This window comes from Rattus norvegicus, chromosome 9, assembly GCF_036323735.1.
Source record: "Rattus norvegicus strain BN/NHsdMcwi chromosome 9, GRCr8, whole genome shotgun sequence".
NCBI classification, from domain to species: Eukaryota; Metazoa; Chordata; class Mammalia; order Rodentia; family Muridae; genus Rattus; species Rattus norvegicus.
The window spans coordinates 73,193,671-73,216,653 of NC_086027.1; the positions used below are offsets into that span (position 1 = coordinate 73,193,671).

Genomic DNA, 22,983 nt, shown 5'->3' on the forward strand with positions numbered 1-22,983 from the left:
TTGAGTTTAATTGCTTTGAGTTTAAGCATGCCTATGTATTGAATGGAAATATCTGCTCTCCCTCACATGACAGAATATGACAGGTGGGAGGTGGGGGGAAGCCTACATGAAGTTCATTGGGTACTTCAGGGACACAGGTCATTAAATGACATAGCTGCACTGTCACCTGGCACTGCATGACTTCAGCTGGCTTCACTTGCCTGGTTGTCCCTTTGGGCAGGGAACTTTGCCATCTTTAGATTTAACACATCTCTGTTGACGGACCTGCACTATTAAGCGAGTGCTTTGACAAGAGACAGGATATATGACATGTGAGGGTGAAAGGACAGCAACTGAGAGGGGCAAATGAGCTTTTAAAGGAGCCCAGCACCATCCGGTGAGTTTTCATACAGTCACCCGTGAAAATTCTTGACATATTGGTACATTGCTCTGAGTTATCTCCTCAGATGTTGGCAGACACTGGCCTAATAGTATTTGATCGTGTAGAGTGTTATCTAGGACTACAAACTTATTTTATTTTAAGCTCAATGACATTTTTTGTCAACAGTTAAAATAGCATGTGTAGCTAAAATACACTTCAGGACATCACATATGGCCCCTGGGACTTTATTATTATTACTATTTTTGTTTAAAGAATGGGCTGTCGGATTTTCTCTGCTTTGGATACCTTTGTGTTTTTGTTTTGTTTTATTTAACCAAATTTGGCCTACCTTAAGTTATCTATGATTTTTGTTCCCTGATTATACACAATACTTATTTTGATATAAGATCTATTTGTTATCACTAGTCATTAAGAATAACTCATTTTGTTTTCCCAAATTAACTACAGATTAAAAGGGAAGACTTGTCTTTCCTGGTCATACATAAATGGAACAGGATACAAAAGAGATAAAGGCCGCCATTAATAATCCCCTGGTCTGACTCCATCCTGGTAAACCTCCCCATCTTGGACTTGGAGAGCAACCCCCAAACATGGCAGGATTCCTGCTGAACCCTCAGGGAATTTTCTCAATTCCAGCCTGAGTCCATAGTGGCATCTGGAATTCAATGTTTCCTGGAAACTTGGAAACTATTTATTCCTAGCTTTGGTCCAGCTATTGGTATTTGGTCTTTTCTACTTCAAGCGACATTGGCTATTTGGTTTTTAGTTGTACTTTAGAATTGTTTCATTTTAAATGTTCTTGGTTGATATCTGCCCAATCAATAAAGTTGGCTATACATTTAATCTGACCTTCTTTTAGACAGCCAAGCCCCACTGATTATGCGTGTGTGTCTATGTCTGTGTATATATATTTATATGTATGTATATATAGTATATATATATGAATGTGTGTATGTTTGTATATATGGTGTGAGTTTAGCCCTTATGTAAATTTGCTTTCAATTCAGCTTTATGATGACCTTCCCATTCATACTTTGAGAAAGCATTTTCCTTAGTTAACAGGATAATGAGAGGAATGGTATAATAAACAAGAGAGCAATGTATTTTGACTGTCAGCAAGCATTTACCAATAAAACAATAAAAGCGCACAACTACAAGATAAGCACTAATCTTCTGATGTGTTCAGAGATGGCAGTACTCAAAAATTCTCTCCTGATGACAAGATGACAAGAATTCATCTGTCACAGTGATTGCCTTCGTTAACAAGGAGCAGTATTAACTTTTGTACTGACTATAATTGGGCTCTCTTAAAAATATTTTATGGACGAATGATTTGCAGAAAAAGGATAAATATTACAGATCAAGGAATTTTCATGAAAGAAACATAGTTGTGTGTCTCCCATTTAGATAGGGAATCAGAATTCTCCAGCACCCTAGAGTGTAACTCAAGTCCCGCATTCTAGTCCCACCAACTTCCGAAGCAAACCACAATCCTGGCCTCTAAGACTGCAGAGTATTTTGGCTCTTTGATCACTCTGTGTGTGTGTGTGTGTGTGTGTGTGTGTGTGTGTGTGTGTGTGTGTGTGTGTGTTTGTAGAATTACTCAGTATTGGTACAGATAGATCCCTCTGAAGCTTGCTCGGGCTATCATATACAGTCTAGTCCCTGCAGAAGTTTGTCTGTCTAGGTTGACTTGACTGTGTGTGTCATCCAACCCAAGACACCTTGCTAGGTCGGGTGTGCTGTCTGTAATGATGCTGGGATGAAAAGCATAAACAGTGGTTGTTCCCAGCAGACTGGGATGTATGGTCACAGGTAAGAAGCGATAGGGCTAGGCACACAGCCAAGCAAAGTCCTCCTGACTCAAACAGAACCTACTCCTCCCTGGGATGTCTGAAGGCTTGAGGCTGAGGACACATTTCCAGAGAAGTGCGGTCAATGAGAACACTCGCAGATCAAGAATCTTTATTGAGCTCCTGCTGTGTGCCAGGCACTGCAGGGGCACAAGGGTATCTCTAGCATTGTCCTTGTGCACAAGAAGCCTGCAGTCCAATCGTAGCTATGACACAAGTTTGCAGATTAACTAAAGTGCAGCTGTCAAGAGAAGCAGACAAAGTTCTGTCCAGGTAACAGGTATCCACATAAAATGTTACATAGGACCAAGGAATGAAGATTGTATCCATTGTGAGACCAACAAAAGTATCACAGGAAAGTTGACCTGGGGTGGTCTAGGTTCTTCTACTCTAATGGTTTTGAGTCAGGATAGCACATTGTAGACACCAGGAAAGCTTTTCAAGCTCCTGACACTGAGTACCGCAGGATCAATTAAACCAGACTCCAAGATGGGACTCAGACATCAATGTTCTCCCAGGCAACTGCAGTGAACATCCAAGACTAAGAGCCTCTAATCCAGAAAGAGGTGTGGGCATGAGCAGGTAGGGAAGGTGGGGAGTGGAACCTGTGGAAGAAGCGGCTGTGAATAAATAGATTCTGTCTTTGGTTAGGCTCACAGAGAAGAAGCCTCCATTGGGCATTAAATACGGAGGGAAAACAGCAGGGCACAAATAATTTAACCCCCTTCAGGAAAAAATTAATTAATTATGAAACCATTTGCTACGGCCAATAAAAGGGATGGATGGAGAAAGATGCACTCAACATCAAGGGAGCTCGGAGTGGCAATAAATCCATCATAAATTGCACACGCCATCTGATAATGTCTGGTCCTCACATTAGCATCCCATTAAGCTGCTATTAGTGATAACAAGAAACAGGGAAACCGGCTTCCTGGGTTAGCACTTGCTGCCGGGAGAGAGTTAACAAGCTACAATCCTTCACTAGCACCTTTAAGGACCCGAGGACCATTTGTAAAGGATGCTTAGAGGCCTGAAACCTTGACCTATCTCCCTCAAGCTGTGGGAGTTTGAGGGGGGGCCTGGAATTAATCACAGCAGGGACACGATTTGCAGATCAATACCAGCCAATTAGAAGGCTCCCTGCTGGAGAGTTCTCTTGGAATTCGAGGTGACCTTTGCCCTTGACTTTTTGTGGGGGCAGATGTTTCTCAGTTACTGATAAGGATTGCCTTGAGGGGGGTGGAGCTTACTTCACAACTCACCAACGTGGGCCAGGAACCACTGACTAGAGGTTGAGTTTTTTAACTCTTAAGTTTGAAGCACCTGCTGGTGGAAACTAAAGAAGATGGGACTGGAAATTATATGAGTAATTAATTCACGACTACTAGTTCTGTGAGCTCAGGCCTGACCTTTGAGAAGCTACCGAGGACAATAAAAAGTCAGGAACTAAGTCTTTGCAGTGAGGCCACCATGGTATGGACTCTGTTTCTCTGCTGCAGAGAGAGTATTCTGCTGAATGGAGCGCCATCTGATAAACACAGCCCATGATCTCTCTTTAAAACCACACTAAATCTGGAGAGTGGGTTCAGGGCCCCATGCTCCCTTGATCTCCTCTGTGGACTGGTTACATCTGCAGTTGCTCAAGTCTCTTCTGTAACAAGACACAGTAGCTGCATATAACCTGTAGGCATCCTTTGGTACACTATGAGCCTTCCTTAGACGGCTCATAGTATCTAATATGATGCATAGGACAAAATGACAAGAAGTCTGTATGCTTTCAGGACAGATGCAGTTTTTGCAAATATTTACCAGTGAGCAGTTGGCTGATTTCTATTTTAGCCGCTGAGCCCCTGAATACGTAGGGACAGCAGTATTCTATAAATCCACCTTCTGACATCTTTCCCACAGAAAGAGCATGCTCCAGTACACAGGGGTTTAGAATTAGCTGATTCTGGAAAGGATTACAAAGTTGTGGATTGACTTGTTTGTGATTTCCTTTCCAGGTTTTGTTTTAAGAACATAGTCTTTATCAGTGTAGCTGGAGAAGGCTGGAGGAAGGTGGGGAAAGGACCTCAGGTGCTTCGCCCCTTCTGTTTGCTCCAACCTCTCATGGGATCCCAGTTGCAGTTTCTTAAGATACCAACTTCTCACACTCTTCTCTTTCTAAATATTCTTCCCTCTGCCCCTTCACACGGAGAACCATGGTTTTACAATAAAAACGATAAAACCAAATTTTGAACTGACTTAACCATGCAGGGGCAAATTAGTGATTCCCTCCCTGGAGGCTTTTTCTTTGTCACACTGGATACAAGTATTTCCCTTAAAGAGAAAACAAATTGTTGGAAGGTGAGCCTCTGGGTTGAGAGTAGATGAGGAACTAATGGCGAATGTTTTGCTTGGAAATGTTTGAAAGGAAGCTAATGCTATTCAGGCATTAGTAGGGGGATCTTTAAATATTAAAATGCACCATTTGTCTTGAAATTGTGGGGGAGGAAGCACTCTTTCTTTAAGCCCTTCTCTCTTCCACTCTGCGATCCCTGAACACACATCCTGTGACTACATTACCTGAGATCACTCAACCCAAATTCTCTAGTTTAATAAGAGAGGAGAATTGCTCATTGTGTTATAGACTCAAATATTTCAACTTTTGCCAGAAACGTTAAGCTAACTATTACTGTGAGAGAAAACTCAGAAGAGTCCTGATTGAAAACAGAAATAATGGAGGTTTCAGAGGATGCAAGGCAATGGACCATAAAGGTGGCAAAATAATAAAACAAGTGTATCTAATAAAGGCAGTCAGTTTTCATTCTTTTCCTCCGTCTGTCTGTCTGTCTGTCTATCTGTATGTATGTGTGTGTGTGTGTGTGTGTGTGTGTGTGTGTGTGTGTGTGTGTATCATCTGTGCTATCTAGATTTATGTCAACTTGACACAAACTACAGTCATCTGAGAGGAGGGAATCTCAACTAAAAAACTGCCCCCATAAAATTGGACTGTGGGCCAGCCCGTGGAGCATTTTCTTCAATAGTGATTGATGGGGTGCCCCAGCCCATTGTGAGTGGTACCACCCTGGACTGGTAGGCCTGGGTTCTATAAGAAAAAGGTTGAGCTAACCATGAGAAGCAAGTCAGTAAATAGTATCCCTTCATGGCCTCTGCATCAGCTCCAGCCTCCAGTTTCCTGTCTTGATTTTCCTTAATGATGACAAATAAACCCTTTCCTCTCCAGCTTGCCTTGTGGTCATGGTGTTTCCTCACAGCAATAGAAAACCTAACTAAGACTCTATCTATCTATCTATCATCTATCTATCTATCTATCTATCTATCTATCTATCTATCTATCTATGCAACATGGTTTAAAATAAGATGTTGAAACAAAAATAGACCAATGGCAGCTGCCATTTATGAGACCTTCTGAGATTTGACATTTCAATGAGATGGGAGAGGAAGGTTCTTAAGTGAGATTGCCTCAAGTGGCTATCATCCCCCAGACAAGCTTCTGTCACCAAAGCTATCCTAGGCAGTAGATTCTAGGCTCTTTGTCTCATGAACTTGAAGAATAGATTTTGTGGACAACAAAATGGGTAGAATTTCCATATTGTTTAGTTTGCATTCATAATCACAAATATAGCTCTGGAATACAGCCAGCTTTAGAGGGGAATGAGAAAAACATGGCACCCAAAGAGCCCAATGAAAGTGCTCCAAATATGAAAGTGTTCTGCCGTCTTCGGAACTTGGTCTGCAAACAGCTCAAAAGAGCTTTGTCATCAGCCTCAACATCAAAAAAAAAAAACCATAGAGTTGATCATGGCTACAGAAAGTGCCTACAGGGAACAGAGATGAGTTTAAAGATGAAGGGTGAGTTTAAAGATGAAGAAGATAGTTTAAAAGAAAGGAAGCAAGTGGAGCTCTAGTATGGTAGGACTGGTCCCAGGAAAGGGCTGCCACTGAGGGTCTCTGTCTAGGGGTTAATAAGGATTTACAGAGTTGAGGCATGGATGGTGAGCTACTCATCCCAGTTGGCCTAGCAAGAAGTATTCCTGCACCTCTCCATCTTGTAGCTGGACTGGAGTTTTAGGCACACCCTCAAGAGCTACACTAGGTGTGAAGTTTCTGATTACACATAGCTTTCAAGAGTTACACTCATTACATTGTTACGCAGTAGGAAAAAAAAAGATAACAAGGAACCAGAACCTCAGCCACTGTCCATGAATATTGTTGGCATTTCTCTCTTCTGACAGTAGTCCCAGGACAGAATTGCTGACAGAATCAAGGGCTTTTCTGGCTCTGGGTCAAGACAGACCTGGTTGTCAAGGAAAAGGAAGACAGCCGCTCATTTTCAAGGTCCCTGCTGTACCTCCCGGCCAGCTTGTTTTCTCTGCTTCTCAGTCAGGAGGTGATGCCAGGAAGCACTGTCTGCAGGCAGTTTGGGCTTTGGAGCCTAAGCCTTGCCCTTTATTTGATTCAGACAACACCTCTGGTGTTGTGTCCAATGATACATGCTAGGCAGCGTGTACTCTCTGTAAGGGTGTCTGTGCGGTGGTTTCAACACAAACAAGGCACACAATCAGTAGAAACATCATTTTTAATGTATAGGATGAGTTCACTGAGACTGCCATTAACAAGCTTCTCATTTTTCAATGTAAAACATTGTATTAGCTTTTGAAAATGGATCCTTTTCAAACAGATAAAACCATACCACTACCGATAAATAAAACACATGGTGTACCTCTCACTAGCTCAGCCTTCAATCTGTTTCTTCTGATGATCTATAAATTATGATATGCAAAACAGAGAAAAGTCAAACTGATATCTGCATAGAACGTGGTACAGATTTAAACATGTCCCTACAGACTTGGAAATTCTTTACAAAAATCTAGACTTCCTGTGATAAGAAACAATCACTCAACAGAAAAAATACTACGTCTGAGAGACCAACTTCTGCCTAAAGAGGGCTGAGAGAGAGCTCTTCCTCCTTGACAACAAATCTGTGTTTAAATTACCTCAGCAAAGGACAAATGGCCTCACAGTTAACTGAACCAGCGCTAAGGAAAAGCTGACATATTTTCAAGAGGAAGCCACATCTCTAGATGAACTGGGACCTCAGAAACAGCCCTGTCAAATTCAGTAACCAGAACAGAGGTTGTCAGCAATAGGAGCGACACTAAAAAGTAATTTAGCTTGTTGAGGTGTGTGTGTGTGTGTGTGTGTGTGTGTGTGTGTGTGTGTGTTTTGGCTAAGGATATTTACACTAAATTATATATTAGGTTTCTTGATTCAAAATAATCAGTTAAACATACTTTTCTGTATAGATGTGGTGTGAGAGAGAGAGAGCAGGGACAGAAGAGAGAGGTCTGTGTCACGTTTCTGAATACATAGTACTCATTTTATTTATCACTGTAAGGATAAAAAGATATTTCTCTCTGTTTATTGTAGGGGCTATGGCCAATATTTCTATGAACAGAAACATAGCGAGTGTATTTAGCACCCATGGCCACGTACACCTGTAGCCCCACAGCTGTAAGAGGAAGTCAGTCAGGAGGATTGCTGGGGTTTCTGGCCACCAGCTTAACTCCAGGTTCAGTGAGAGACCTTATTTCGAGGGAGTAAAGTGGACAGAAATAGAGACATCCCATGTTTTCCTTTCAATTCTGCATACCCTCACCATTGCAGAAACTTACACTCAGACATTTTTATACAACACATACACGAGAAATAAAAAGTAGTTTTTAATTAAAAAATAAATTTGTCATATAACACAGGAACCTGGGAAGACTCAGAGACCTGAGGAAAACTGTATTTAATGCTAAGTCTGCTGAAAGAAGCAGAGAGCTGTGAAGAAACATGATAGGAGGGTGACAGATGGTGGGAAAACTCACAGCAGGCCAGGCAAGGCTTGTGTACTCAGATTCTTCTTGGCCTTTGTGCTAGCGTCTCCAGCTATGAGACGGGAACCCTATGGAAAAAGGGCCGTGGACCCACTGCAAGGAAAGCGGGTTATCAAATAACCAATCCCTTAAGAGAACATTAAATGGTATTCGGAAGACAAAAGATACAGTGGTGAAAGCGTGCTTCCAGCACGGTAGCACACTAATAACCTGTACTCCCTATCCCACAGGCCCCATGCACACTCCTGGTCTCATGGCCAGAAGAGTCTTACAAGCAGCTTAATGGAAGGCTTACCAATACCATACAGCACGTTTCCCGTGTATTCATCAATCCTCGGTTTGAACCAAAGGCTTTAAGAAATCTAGGCAATATGCTCAAGGTCACATGATTCATAGTAGTCAAGCTGAAATTCAACCTCTAACTTCAGACCCCAGACTCATCGTTATTACAGAGAACACTGGGATGTTCCACTCACAGTGACCAATAATACAGACAGGACTCTGGACAAACACTAAGGAAAAAATGTTCATAAAGAGGTCACCTGGAAGAGAACAAAAATTCTCTGCTCTCCATTGGCCTTCCAGACAGAAAGCTTAAGCAGAAGACAGGGGATGAACTCTCGGACAGGGACTACCTGGTACTCTCAGCTGTAGGTTTCCGTTGTTTGGAATTGGTCACGTGACTTAAATCTACCCGGTCACTGCTTTTCAGAATTCTAATACTGCTTGAGTTCGAAGGGAGCTACAACCCTTCATCCCCCACCCTTCCTGACATCCTGTGAGCAGCGTGTCTGGGAGTGAGTGTTCTAACACAGGGAAAGCCTACAACTAGGGAAAAGAGGCACCCGGGCCATGAACTGGAAGCTTGTCTCTTAGTTATATTCAAGGACTGGGGAAAGGAGAAAGTTACCATCAATGTAGTTGGGGAGAGTGACAACCAAATGGAGCCCTGGGGACCCACATTTTACTAAATAAAATCCCAATTCTTTCTTCTCTTACAAGGCTGAACAGCAAAAGTTAAACCGTTCTTTGGACAACTTTGTTAGAACCCATGAGATCCCCCACCACTGTCCTCCAACCGAAAGCCTACAAGTAATTGAGTCATAAAAATTTAAATTTTAACCTATAATCCAGACATCACGTTTCTTCTAGCTACACATCCCTATTCATTGAAAATGACTTTAGTTTGGAATTATTAGTACAAAAGATCCTTTTTTTAAAAGAGAAGAAAAAAAGAAAAACATTTTAAGCTGATACATCATTTTTAATATAGCCTGGTGTAAAGTTTCCTTTCTCAGAGGTTATTTGGATTATTTTAATCTGTGTTTTTAAAGCTAAGATGATTTTTTTGCATCTTCAAACTTCTTTCTCTTGCTTTGATGGTGTTTTTTTTTCTTCTACCTTTATCTCTATTCAAAAGCAACCTTTTAAGTCCTGAGTCCTAGAAGTAGAATTTGGAACAACTTCTAGGTACTGCACAGACCTAGCTAGTCCCTCAGTTGATTCTTTGTTCTGTTTTTTAACAGACACTTTTAAAGGTAGCAATAAACTAATCGTTAACTGTTAGCAGCTTGAAATGAATCAACTAGCAAGAGAAAGTTCTAGGCAAAAGGCAGCATGGGAAAAAGGATTTAAGATTGAAAAATCTTAGAAAGGTCCTATATAGAGTGTATATATATATATATATATATATATATATATATATATATATATATATATATAGAGAGAGAGAGAGAGAGAGAGAGAGAGAGAGTGTGTGTCTCTCTGTGTGTGTGTGCGTACCTGGGCATTCATGTGTGTTCATGTCTATGGGGAATGTTATTTAAGCAAGAAAAACTTTAGTCAAAAAACAAAATAAGAAAGACGGTAGTTTCTTCTGAAGTCTTTTCATAAGACAGAGATTTGTAAAATGAGGGAAAAGGACACTGTGAGGGTCCATGGGCCCTTTGACACCTGTCCACACAGCAAGCTCTAACCAGCAGACTCCTGTATCCCGTCCTATCATCTGGGTTTTTTGTAGGGAACTAAGATGGGTTCTCCATTTCTTTGTTTACTTCTTCCTTTTCTTTTCTTCTTTCTCATTCTCCTTCCTTTGCTTTTAAATTCACTTTGGCATAGAGTGTCTTTCCTGCTTGGCTTCAAGTATTTCTTCTCCTGATACAGATGGACACCTTCAGTCAAAGCATGATTCCTGTATAAAAGCTCCTTCTGCCGCACAGACTGTGTGGAGCACAGTACCAAAGCCTACAGCAGTTCTACCAAAGTTGCTTCATCCTGCAACAAACATTGCAGCCATGTCAAAGCCACTTAAGGGATGATTTTAACTGCCACACATACCTGAGGCAAAGGAAAATTATATATAATAGAAGTAATAATACCTCAAATTCCATATTAAATATAATGAGTCATGTCAAGTCTTTTGCCAAAGCATAATTTGATGGAGGAAAGGGCGAAGCTACAAAAGGAGCCCTTTAGGAAAAGGATCCTCTCAACACAGAGGAGAAAAATATGCAGAAAACTAGTGAACGCTGAAGGCCAACTGGACGTGGATCTCCACTTTGCCTTGAACTTAATCTATTTACTCTTCAGTTCAGGGTTGTATAAACATGTCCAATTATATTCATTCAAATCAGGCAGAAAATACACACCTACCTCTGAAGAACTGGGCATTACCAAATGCCAGTCAACTCTGGTTCGACCAGCCTCATTGTTCTATTCTGGGTGAACAGCTGAATGTACCAGCTGAAAAGTGAGATCTATAGACAATGTGTCCACAGACCATGTGATAGAATCAACTGTAAGAGTCCCTCTGAACTGATTCCCTTACTGTTGACACAGAGATCCACAAACTCATTACTCAAAAAGGATTCTATTTCTGTCTCATCTCTCTCTCTCCTCCTCTCTCTCTCCCTCTCATACACACACACACACACACACACACACACACACACACACACGTTCTCTTCTCCATTTGAATAATAATAATTTAGTTTCCACACTAAATTAGTTGCCCCAATACTCTTCCCAGGAGTCTTCACTTTTCCTTCTTAAAAAGAACTAAGCTTGAAGAGGCATTGGGAACCTTCTTCCTCTCCCTGAAGGCCTTTCTCGCTCCAAACAAGAGCAGCACTCTGTCTAGCCATGTTACACACAGGGAGAACTCCTTTGTTACCCGATCTCCATCAGTAAGACTGTCCTGATTGTTATTCTGTTGGCTTTTTCTGGTGATAATGCTTTTAAAGGTGACCAGAGACTCTTTAGGAAATTTCAAATGTGCCCGGATACAACTTAACAGATTGTATCATATAGACTACGCAGAGCAGAGCCATTTCTCCACAAAGCTATTTCCCTGTACCAGTCTGCTTACTTCAGAAGCCCCTGGATGCCTTAGAAATATCTGTCTCCTTATCCCCATTACTCCTCCTCCAGAGAGCTGTCCCTAATAAACTTTGCTATGTTTCTTCTCCTGGCTAGCTTTAATGGGAGCCAGGGGAAAGATTGCAGAAAAGCACACGTCCTTTTCTGCCTGGGCTTGCAAAATTGTCTTTTGCCATGGATGCATCTGTTAGCAATGGTGGAGACAATCTGTGCCACATATGATGGCCTGTTGAGAGATGACTGTAAAAAGACCCTCTTCCAAGAAATGTTTAACCTCTTCATGCCTCTTAATGACAGCTAGATCCTGGGTTTAATGTTCTCTGAAGAATATATGATGCCCTTTCATTTGGGATCTTGGAGTGACAATTGTACCTTGAAATGAGACGTCCTGGAGAACTCCAGGCACTCAAACACTGTCTGTATTACCTAAAGGAATGCCTTGGGCTCAAGTACCGTATCTCTAGCTTTGTCTTGGACACCTTGGGCCTGAGACAGAATACCCCAATTGGTTCACAGTGATATGGTTGGATGAAGATGTCCTTTAAGGGAAATGGAATTCCTTGACAAATCTTACCTGGCCAAGATTTCAGATCTAAATCTAAACTCCCGGAAGGCTGAGAGCACCAGAAAATTCCTAAGTTAGTCAGTGAGCCGCTTCTCTTGCTGCCTTTTGGCCTCTCTTTGAAAATGAAATCAACACAATTTCCTGTCAGAGTTTTAAAGTTGCTTAGATATGCATACCAGGCCCGAGGTGTCCAAGACAAAACCAGAGTTATCTTTGACCAATCTCATTTCCTTCACAGCTCCTTTGCCAGTACATTAGCTGAGAAGGTCACCTTCCTCAAGCAGGGACCAGTTAGGCTGAGAAGTATTAAGTCAGGAGTCAAGAGGAAGGGAAGCCACAGTGTCAACAATAGAGTAAACCCCATTATCATTATCGTTATCATTATCACCATCATCACCACCACCACCACCACCACCATCATCATCTAGCATTCTAAACGAGAGTAAAACAAAAGCTGGGATAAAATGCACAATTCATGGACTTTCTAAAACTTAAATTTTCAAATACATTTTGAGCTGGCAGTTCAGAAGTCCACCTCAGAAGTCCAAATGTGCTCTTCTCCTCGGTTAGGGTCACTTCCGTGGGTATTTGAAAAAAATGTTTAATGTGGCATCTTAACAGATTAAATCTACTGGGAAACAAAACTATCTATTAACAAAGATACAAATGAAGTAAGAAAAAGGCAAAACAAAAACTAAAGACGTATTTATAGGAATCTCTCGATACTTAAAACATCAAGCCTCTGTATATCAAAGTAGAATCTGAAATCTAGATGGATATAGCATCAGCTCACTCCAGGAGGCAAGGCCAAGCCAGGCAGTGAGTACAAGAATCGAGATAAGAGCGTCTGTTCTGGGACCCTCCTATCCTTGCCCACAGCCAATCACTCACTGCACTGGCATGAAAGAAAGGAACATCTGGATTTGTGCCCAGCTTGACTGCAGTGACAGATGTCCTAGTTTTCCCTACGAAGTATACTTTCCATGTACCTAATTGCCCAGCAGGGACCTGCTAGACTCAAAGAGAAACCGTAAGGTTAGGTTTATTCTCTCGAGCCGGATTTCTATTGATTATTGTTGGTTCCTTTGGTCTGATCGGGAACGTCTTGGAAGAGAGAGGTAGAGAGGACATCTTTGAAGGGACTGCATAGACATAGAAAGCTGAACAACTTGAAGATGCATGACCAGGTTGGTTCTTGTGTCTCATCCTCTTTGTGACTCTGGGTCTAATTTCTCAGATCTCTCTCTCCCCCTCCCTCTCCCTCTCCTTCTCCCTCTCCCTCTGTCTCTCCCTCTCTCTCTTCCTCTCCCTTTCTTCCCCTCTATCCCTCTTCATTTCTCTGTTGTTGTTTGTTTCTGGCTATTCTCCATATTTTCTTTCTGTGTCTTCCTCTTCTAGCATCTCTTACCTGATCTGAAAACATTGATCATTTGCTAACAAGCCCAAGGTTTTAAGCATACAATACATAATTAAAAATTTAAGCACAAGACAGGCTTTGTGTATCACTTATTGCATATGTGTTAAAATGCCTATTACTTTATTTGACATTCTTCAGCCTATTGTGTGAGATATTCAGCATATGCTGGGTTAGGCTTCTTCAGGGGCTATCAGATGCCTCTGTGGGGCATCAGTTTGCTTTGTGTTACCAAGCAATACTGCAAAAGCTGGTTCACTGTGTCCTTTGTTTTCTGAATCTCCACCGACACTCAAGGCTTTACTAATTAGCATTGCATTTTAGACATACTGAAATAATCTTATTAAATTAATCCATGGCTTCTAATTGGCATTTCACAGATTTTCACACATTTACACCACTCCTCAGATATCTCATTTGATAGTAGTGAGAGCTGAAGTTCAAAAGCTTTAGACTTTGCTGTTAAATTGTGTTCATAGACTAGCTGCCATTTTGGAGACTCCCACATCTTCCTTGGCTGGGATATCAGGAACTACTTAGGCCTGTATTGTGGCTTTGTGAGCTCACGACAAAAGCTTGATCTCAGATCCAGCCAGGATGAACCAGGAGGATTTGAGGTTGCCTGAACTGAAGCAGACAGGACCTTACATGCAAGTAGAGATAAACACATACAAGAGGCCTGGAATATCATCTTTGCAAAGCAGATTTTTCTGAGCTGTTTTGCATCTTTGTATATTTATATGACTTTTTTAATGAAAGTTTCCATGTAAGGAGGAATGTTGTGGCCTGAGATCCATTTCGACCTGGTTAGAAGTTTCTGAAAAGGTAGCTGACCCTCCCACATTCCCTACTTCTTCAGTGGTTCCCAATAGTTACCAAAGGAGACTTAAGAACTCGTGTTTTCACGCACCTTGAGGACACCAGAGATGCACAGGCCGTCACCTGCTCAGCGGCAAAGGCCAGACTGTGCTACCCCACACATAGAGAAGGAGAATGAGCGAGTCAGTCCCAAAGTCCAGCCAGCCGCTGGCCTCCCAGCAGGAAAAGGATGGGACTGAGAAGCAAGGCCAGGGCAGGCTGTGCAAGCAGCCTTCGAAGGAGCCCAGAGAGTGCCAACTCCGAAGAGACCTCTGGTCGACCAAAGGGAAGCAAGAATAAGGGCGCGGTCAAGACACGCAAAGTTACCACAACTCCAGGGAGGAAACCCAGGGGCAGACCCAAGAAACTGAAGGAGGAAGAGGAGGGCATCTCCCAGGAGTCCTCGGAGGAGGAGCAGTGACCTCTTGCAGTGAGTGCCACCTGCTCTTTAGCCACTGAGGAGCAGCCTTCCCCTGGGAGTGGAAGCCCTGCTCCCAGGCCCCTCCTCACCCCCTCTGCACACTACCGTACCAGGCACCAGCTGCAGGCTCTGCGGCACCCACCAGAGCAGGATTTGGCTCAGTCCCTGTGCTCTCCTCCCCAACACACCTGCCCCCTCCTGACAAGGTTAACTTCCCATCAAGCCGCAGCCCAGCCTGCTGCACACCTCCCTCAAAGCCCTCGCTCCTAGGTCTCAGGACTCTCAGGACGCTTTGTTTTGCCGGTCCCTTCTGCCCTGCTGTTCCTGGCTTCCCTGTAGAGGGTCCTGGGAGCATTCCCTGGCCGTAAGGGGCCCCAGCCCCATCTCATTCCGACAAGCTCCAATGGCTGACCTGGCAGCAGCAGTGTGATCAGTGCAGGGGATGTTTAGGTCCCAGCATGTCCCCCACCAAAGTGTCACCAGGTGGGTTTCTCGGTCCCTCTTGCCCCACCCTTAGTTGAACAACAGGAAGTAGGATGATGTTGGCTCCACCCACTTTGCTGCTCTCATCTGGGACAAGACAGATGGGTGCTATCACCCATCTCTTCAATGAGCTCGTAGCTCGCTTCCACCTAAGGCAGACGGGGCACCAACACGGGCCTCCCCCACTACACTCCTCCTCCAGCAGGGCACCAAGGAGCTAGCCTTGCCCCCCTCTCCTTTTGCGTCTCCCTGCCCCCCAAGTTTCTGGTTCCATCTTTTCCTCTGTTCACAAACTACCTCTGGACAGTTGTGTTGGTTTTGTTTTTTTGGGTTTTTTGGGTTTTTTGGGTTTTTGTTGTTGTTGTTGTTGTTGTTGTTGTTGTTGTTGTTGTTGTTGTTGTTCAATGTTCGTTCTTAGACACCCACCATTGCTGCTGCTACCGGCACCAGATGTTCATCCCCTCGGTTTTGCTTGTATTCCCCCACACAATACTCTCTAGGGGAAGGGGGGCTGGGGTGCAGCAGCAGGCTGGTTACGGACTGCCCCACATTAGGGAAGATGGGGCCCCTAGGTGCTGCAGCCCACTTTGATAGGAAAAGGGTATAGAACCACCTCCCCTTGTTCTGTGGGGGAGGGGTGGCCAGTATTTGTCCCAGCCTGGGGCTTCCTATTTGCAGTTACTTGAATTAAAAAAAAAAAAGCCTTTTCTGGACAAAAAACAAAAAACAAACAAACAAACAAAAAACCCTTTGCATTTAAAAAATGGGTCTAGGTTAGATCATAATGACAGTCTAGAAAAATAAAGAGAGGTGGCATTGATTCATATGTCAGCTATTGGCAAAGATTTCAGAAGAAAACATGGTTAAATGGCATAGCCTTTCACCAAGGGGCTGAAATGGAAACCCATAGTTGTAGAGGAATTTTAATCCAGCAGCAGCAACATGGCTGCTCTGGCAAGAGAACACATCTAAAGACCTTCTAGGTCTATGTGATCTGGCTGGAACATAGGCATGTGCGTGGTTCACACCTTTAATCCCAAACAATAAAGGTAAAGTTGGTTCGTAGAAGAAAGCAGCCATGTTTGAAAGTGGCATCTAATTAAGGGACAGAAAAGTTATGAATCAGAGAAAGATTAACGGAATGAGTCAGAGATAGGATATGCCCAACTTTCACAAGAACAGCATAGGAAAGATGGGGTACCTAAGACCAATATGGAAGAGAGAGAGAGAGAGAGAGAGAGAGAGAGAGCGCAGAGTTGAATTAGTTCAGCCATCGCAGTTCATAGTGTAGCTGAGTTCAGTTGAGTTCATTTGTGAGTTGTGTTTAGTTTATGCAGCTTGTGCAGTGCAGGGCAGCTGAGGCAGTTGAAGCCAGAGAATAAGGAGCCAGAAGAGTAAAGCAAATCGCCAGAGTTAGTTTGAGGGCAAGCAGAACAATCCAGGAAGAAGCCAAGTTAAGACAGTTTGAATCCGTTAGCCTGAAGGAGAGCTGAGCCAGAAGAGCTGAGTTGAACTCAGAGTTCAGAAAGAGCTTGAAAGGGTGAGCTCATTCAGCAGTAAGCCTCTGACATGACAATTACATCCTGCAAATAAAAGTTACTTTACCACATAGTCCCCATCAGTACTCCTAATTATATCTGCACAAAGCCATGGACTTCATCTAACCCTATCGTGTTTGTAAAGCAGAAATGACTACGACTTCCAGCCACGTGTGTGTTTTGTTGTTGTTGCTGTTCTTCACTTTGCTTTTGTTTGGGGTTGTTTTATTTATGCCTTTATTTGAGTTTTGTATGTTATTATTGAAATAAATTGAACTCTTTTGGGGAGCGATTACTGGTGACTCTCTGGAGGTGAAAGACCCCCAGAGAGGACCTTTCCCTCAGGAGGAGTCCCAAGCGCCCAATGACCGAGCCGAGTCCACTCGGATGCAATCAGCAAGAGGGTTTATTGGAAAACACAGGTACCTGCGGGCACACAGTCTCTTCGGAGGACTTGCGCACCCAGCAGCTCCAGCATGGGGCTTTTATAGGGATTGGGGAAGCAGAAGCGGGCGTACAGAAGCAGATGCATAGTTACAGGGATTGGTGGATTCAAACGAGGCACATAGACATGTTCACATATGATTGGCTATTTCACATGATGAGGTAATAAGGTATAGCTACACACATTGGCAGGTTTGGGGCGTCCTGGTGTCGGGGGCTGGGGGCTTATCTCTTCCTGCCAGGTGGCCTGTGAGTCAGATCCGGTACTCCTGGTCTGTTCTGCATTCCTTTCCTTATCTTTATGGCTTGCCAGTCCTGCCTAGACAGTGTTTCCTGTGCTCCTTTATCTTTATGGCCTGCTAGTCCTGGCTGTAGGGCTTAGCCCTCGGTCTGTGGCCTTTTGGGGTTTATTCTTTTAATTTTGTATCTCCAAACCTAGAATTCGTATAATTCTCCTTTCATTCCCTTCTCCTTCTACTAAATAATTCTAATCTTAGAATTTTGATATCAAGTCTCGTATTTGGTCTCACCAGTTGTCCTAACTGACTGGTACTGTTGTCTCAGAACCATCAACCACACAACACCCACTCGATTTTTAACAAAAGCAATTAACCTGTTTGTCACGCAGGGTCCAAAAACTAAAACCAAGAAAAGTATTAGTAATGGCCCAGCCATATAGCAGAGAGTAGGGTAGTCATTCAGGGAGACCGAGTGAACCAAGACTCAAACCAACCTTGTTGAGTGTCTCTATCTTCTTGTAGGAGTCAAACCTATTAACTAGTTTCTCTAACACACATGGACGTATAATCAGAAGCAGACGCAAAACTAAGAAGGGTCCCATAAGGGAAAATACCAGAGTAGTCATCCAAGGAGATCTACTAAACCAGCTCTCGAACCATCCCTGATGCGCTTCTCTGCCTGCCTTTTGTCTAACCTTTCTCTAAGTTTATTCATGGAGTCTTTAATTACTCCTGAATGGCAGTTCTGAATTCTCTATAAGCCTTGCATTGCAACAGCAGATGTCCTTGTGCTGCCCTTGCAGCACCTAGATAGCCTTAGCCCTAAGTAATTCTCAACTCCTTTTTTGTGTCTTACTAAGTCTTTAGCATCAGGATTCCAATCTGGACACTATCTAAACCTACACACCAAGGTCATGACTAGCTTTTAGAACTTCTAAACTTATACAGATTGTGATCCCTGAGGCACAGTCCCAAGAAGTGTTAGGAGTACTAACATATGCAATGTTATATCATTTGTAATGGAAATCAAGCCTATCCCACACCTATCTCGATAGAACCCAGGACAAACATGACTGAATTTCCCTCTAGGTCCCAGCTCTCAGCCCCAACAGCTAGTACACGGCTGGTGAGGGCTGAGAATTGACAGCTGTCAGGGTGGTCAGCAGCACCAGGTACGGTCCTTTCCAGCGAGGCTCGAATGTCTGGGCTCAGTGTAGCTGCAGTCTCCGACCTGGAACTCAGGGGTCTCCGGGGCATAGGCTGCTGTCAGCTGTGAGCAGATTTCTTTCTGTATCACCTGTATGTCTTTTAGCCTGGCACACAAATCATTATTACTATGGCACTATGACATGTTGGTTCAGTAACATCATCTAATACAGTCAGGGGGGCTGAGGCCCCATTTAAGATCTCAAAGGGGTAAGGCTGAATCTGGAAGGGGTATTTCTTGCTCTGAAGAGAGCAAGAAGGAAGGAGTATCACCCAGTCTGTGCCAGTCTCCATGGTCAATTTGGTCAGGGTCTCTTTTAGAGTTCTATTTATTTACTCTACCTGTCCTGAACTTTGAGGTCTGTAAATACAATGTAATTTCCAATCGACCTCTAAATACTTGGCCACACCCTGGCTTACCTTGGCAACGAAAGTAGGGCCGTTGTCTGACCAGATTACCTTGGGCATTCCAAATCGGGGGAAGATTTCTTCCAGTATCTTCTTGATGATTGCAGAGGCCGTCTCTCGTTTGGTGAGGAAAGCTTCTATCTATTCCTGAAAAAGTATCTACAAGCACTAGGAGATACTTGTGATTATATTTTTCTGGTTTTATCTCAGTGAAGTTCACTTCGACTTTTCACTAAATTCTCTAGGTCTCTTTGCCCTGTTTGCTTGCTAAGCATTCACTTATTGACATACCTTATACTTTCTACTGCCTCTCTGGCTAAAATCTTAAAGTCTATTACATACACTTAACTACTTGGACAAACTTTTTATCTCCTAAATGAGTCCATTTCTGTATTTGGCAAAGTGAGTCTTTTCTTTGTTCTCTGGGGAGTATAGCTTTCCCTCAAGTGCTTCATTGTCTTTTTTTTTTTTTTTTTTTCGTTTAAGCAATTTGGGCCTTTTCTTCTGTTTTACATTCTAAGTGAGGCCATCCCTTAGTCCGATCCTAGTTCTCAGTGGCTGTCTCTTGCAGGCCTGCAACCAGGATAGGCTCCTGCATAGCCATTTCCCGAGCCACTTTATCTGCTTTGTTACTGCCCAATGCCACTGAATCTCTTCCCTCCTGATATCCTGAGCAATGAATAGTACTCACAGTTGTTGGCTTCACCAGGGCATCCAAGAGATGGCAAAGGCATCTGCGGCACTGATGTACTGGGGGGTTGAGGTTCAGCCATCCTAGATGAAATTGTGTTGTCCACCATGGCAGCACCCACTTATCTCTGACCTTCATGAAGAGAACTGTTCCCGTCTGTGGACAAGGTAGCCTCGGCTTTCAGCAGGGGTCAGTCAGCCAGTCGCAGAGGTCTTTCCTCCACCCATGGGCTTCTGCCAGTGCTTGACACTCGTGCTGTGGTGGCTCCAGGTCAGGATTGGGCAGCAAGGTGACCAGATTGCCCCCAACAGGTGGAGAATCTAGTTCATGGCAGCTGACCAGTGGTCCCATCTTTTGGGACACTCTATTCAAAGGCAAACATCAGCCACTCTATCACAGTTTAAGTCCTGGATTGGGTGATAATTGTTAGTGCCCGGCTGGCAGGAGTGATATGTTCCAAGTAGAACAGCACTAAGCCATTCATCTCCCAGCATCAGGTACTGGTGCACTGAGACAGGTCTTAAGCTCCGCATACACAGTCTGTAGATATGCATACACATGGCCTCACCCAGCCGTTTCAGCCCATGCAAGCCATTTTGGGGAGCAATTTTCTCATGAGCAAGGGATGGGGGCAGTCAGGGATGACTATGAACTAGTGGGTTACCCGGCCCACGCCAAGGTCCACTGTTCTTCGGGCAGTCCATAGGTATTGTTCGTTGTCAGTAGCCCCTTGTACTCAAGGTCCTTAGATATTGGCCCACTGGGGGAGGCATAGGAGCACAGAGCATTGGGTCCCTGTATCCACACTTCCCTTCTATCTCTGTACATAGCCAGCACTCTAGGACCAAGAAGCTCTCCAATGGCCCCTCTTGTTCTTCTTGGGCAGTCCCTGACCCAGTGTCCTTTTTCTTTGTATTAGGCACGCTGATCTTTAGCCAGGGATTCTCTTCTGTTGCCAGGTACTATCTTCCTAGGTTCCCTAACTACTGTGGCCAGTATATGTTCCTCTCTCATCTTTTATCTCTCTTTAGCTCTCTAACTTCTTCTTCTTAACTTTCTATCTCTTCTCTTCCCTAGCTTCCTGCTCTTTTTACCTCTTTCTCTTTTAACCTTACTTTCTCTGTAACTTATACTAACTCTCAGCGACTTAGCTTAGCCCTTCAAATTTCTGTAACTTTCTATTCATATCCTTTCTTTATCTTAGCCAGATTGGTGAGGCATTTTCCAGCCCCTCAGAGACCCACCCTTGGAGCCTGGCGGCAGACCTGGAGCACTCCCTACCTTCAGGCGTCTGAAGAGAGCAGGCAGAAGCGAGGGCTTTCTATCCGTGTCTGGAACATTCTTTCTGGCCTCCAGTAGGATTCCGTCTTTCCTCAGTGGTAAAGAAGACCTGTAACAGCTACTAACAAGCATCTCAAATGGGATGGTGAGAAAACAAGAGAATCTTGAGAATAGAGGTCTACCGAAGAGGGCAAACAGCATTTAGTCACATAGCTAAACCAGGAGGCTTTCTTGGGACAAAAAGGCCTTGTGTCTGTGAAACAGAAAAGTGAGCAGAGGGGCAGCCTATCTGTTACCAGCTGTCTCTCTGGACTTAGAGTTTCCCTTAAGGAGTACCTCCCTTCAGTGCCAGCTTGGTGGCTTTGCCTCTCAAGAGAACCAGCCTCCAAATGACACTAGGCTTCTAGTAACAACTAATAACAAAAGGATGGAGAGATGGTTAGAACCTGGTTGCTAGATGCCAGGTGGCTGAAAAAAGAATCATAACCAGTTCACCTGGGGCTATCAGGACCTCAGTAGCAGCCCTTTACCAAACCGTCTCACTGGGCTTAAAAGGCCCATGGAAAAGAAAACATTAATCCTGACCTTGGCCACCGCCAAAGCCTGAATTCTAAATTTTGACTGGCACAACAAAACAAAGTTCTTTACAGCTTGTTGTAGATTCTTTGAAACTATTTTAGGGGCTCTTTTTGTCCCCCAACCTGGGGCATTTTAACCACAGGGGCAGGAACTGGCTGCTGTGGGGATAGGACCAAAGGCACTCTCCATGTTAATGATGATCAGCGAAAAAAGTAATTTAATGTTGGAGACTGACTCCTCCCTTGGAATAAGGACAGCAGATAAGGCAGGCTTCCTTAAAAAACTTCTCTTAATGAGCGCTCTCCTTCTGTGAGCAAATGTCAGAAATTCCTTTCTTGTTTTCCTTATAGTCCTCTCCCACCTCGCTCTCAGCCTTTTTAGATAGTTCTTCCCGTAGCATTTCTAACACTGCCTGTCCCTTTCTTTATAGCCTGTTGACAGCATTTCTGATCTTTTAGGCAGCTACGCACTAAGTGCCATACTGGCTGAAACTCCGCCTTTAAGATTCCTTACTCCCAAGGAAAATTTAAATCTTTCCCAGTTCATCACAGCTGGCTGCGAGCACAAGCACAGATAAAACACTATGTTTTTGTTTTGTTTTTCTTTCCTTTTTTTCAGAGCTGGGGACCGACCCAGGGCCTTGCGCTTGCTAGGCAAGAGCTCTACCACTGAGCTAAATCCCCAACCCCCAAAACACTATGTTTTAAAAATTAACTTTGGCTATCAACCAACACACCGCCACTAGAGCGGGGTCCACAAAATTAAGTTTCTTACTCACTAAGCGTTAAGGGGACCAAGTAAAACTCTTCGACGAACAAAGCAAACAGTTTCATGATTTCAAACACAGTCATCGGTCCCAGTCGTCAGTCCAAATTCAAACACGAAACAAAAGTCAAAAAGACACTAACAGACACCAACACGTCCAGAAAACCACAGTCAGGTCACAAAGAAGACAAACAATTCCAACAGTCAAACAAGTAACAAACAGACGCGCCACGCGGCTTCGGTACCAAACTGAAACCAAGAATTCAGACGGAGTCAGCGAGGGTCTTGGATCCTCTACTCCAATAAAATTCAGACGGAGTCATCAAGGGTGCGGATCCCTCCGAAAACAGACGGAGGTGCCACGGATCCGGATCTCCCTCTCCTCCAACCACCCTTGGAACGTCTTCCAGGGCTGCGGGGGAGAAGTCCGAGCTCGTCAGCTCCTTCTCTGGCCCGCCCAGATAGTCCCCAGATCTGAGCCTATTGATCGATCATTCACAAGACAAGACACAACAGACAAGACAAACACCGGCCGGCTTACTTCCCGGTGGGTGGTCGGTGATCTCTGGGCGGAGGGTCTCCAAATCCCGGGG

General features: G+C 43.8%; 1 pseudogene; it reads left to right on the forward strand.

Annotated features, from left to right (window-relative positions):
* Positions 1-14,322: 14,322 nt before the first annotated feature.
* On the forward strand, positions 14,323-21,575 carry Hmga1-ps2 (high mobility group AT-hook 1, pseudogene 2; annotated as a pseudogene).
* Positions 21,576-22,983: the final 1,408 nt, after the last annotated feature.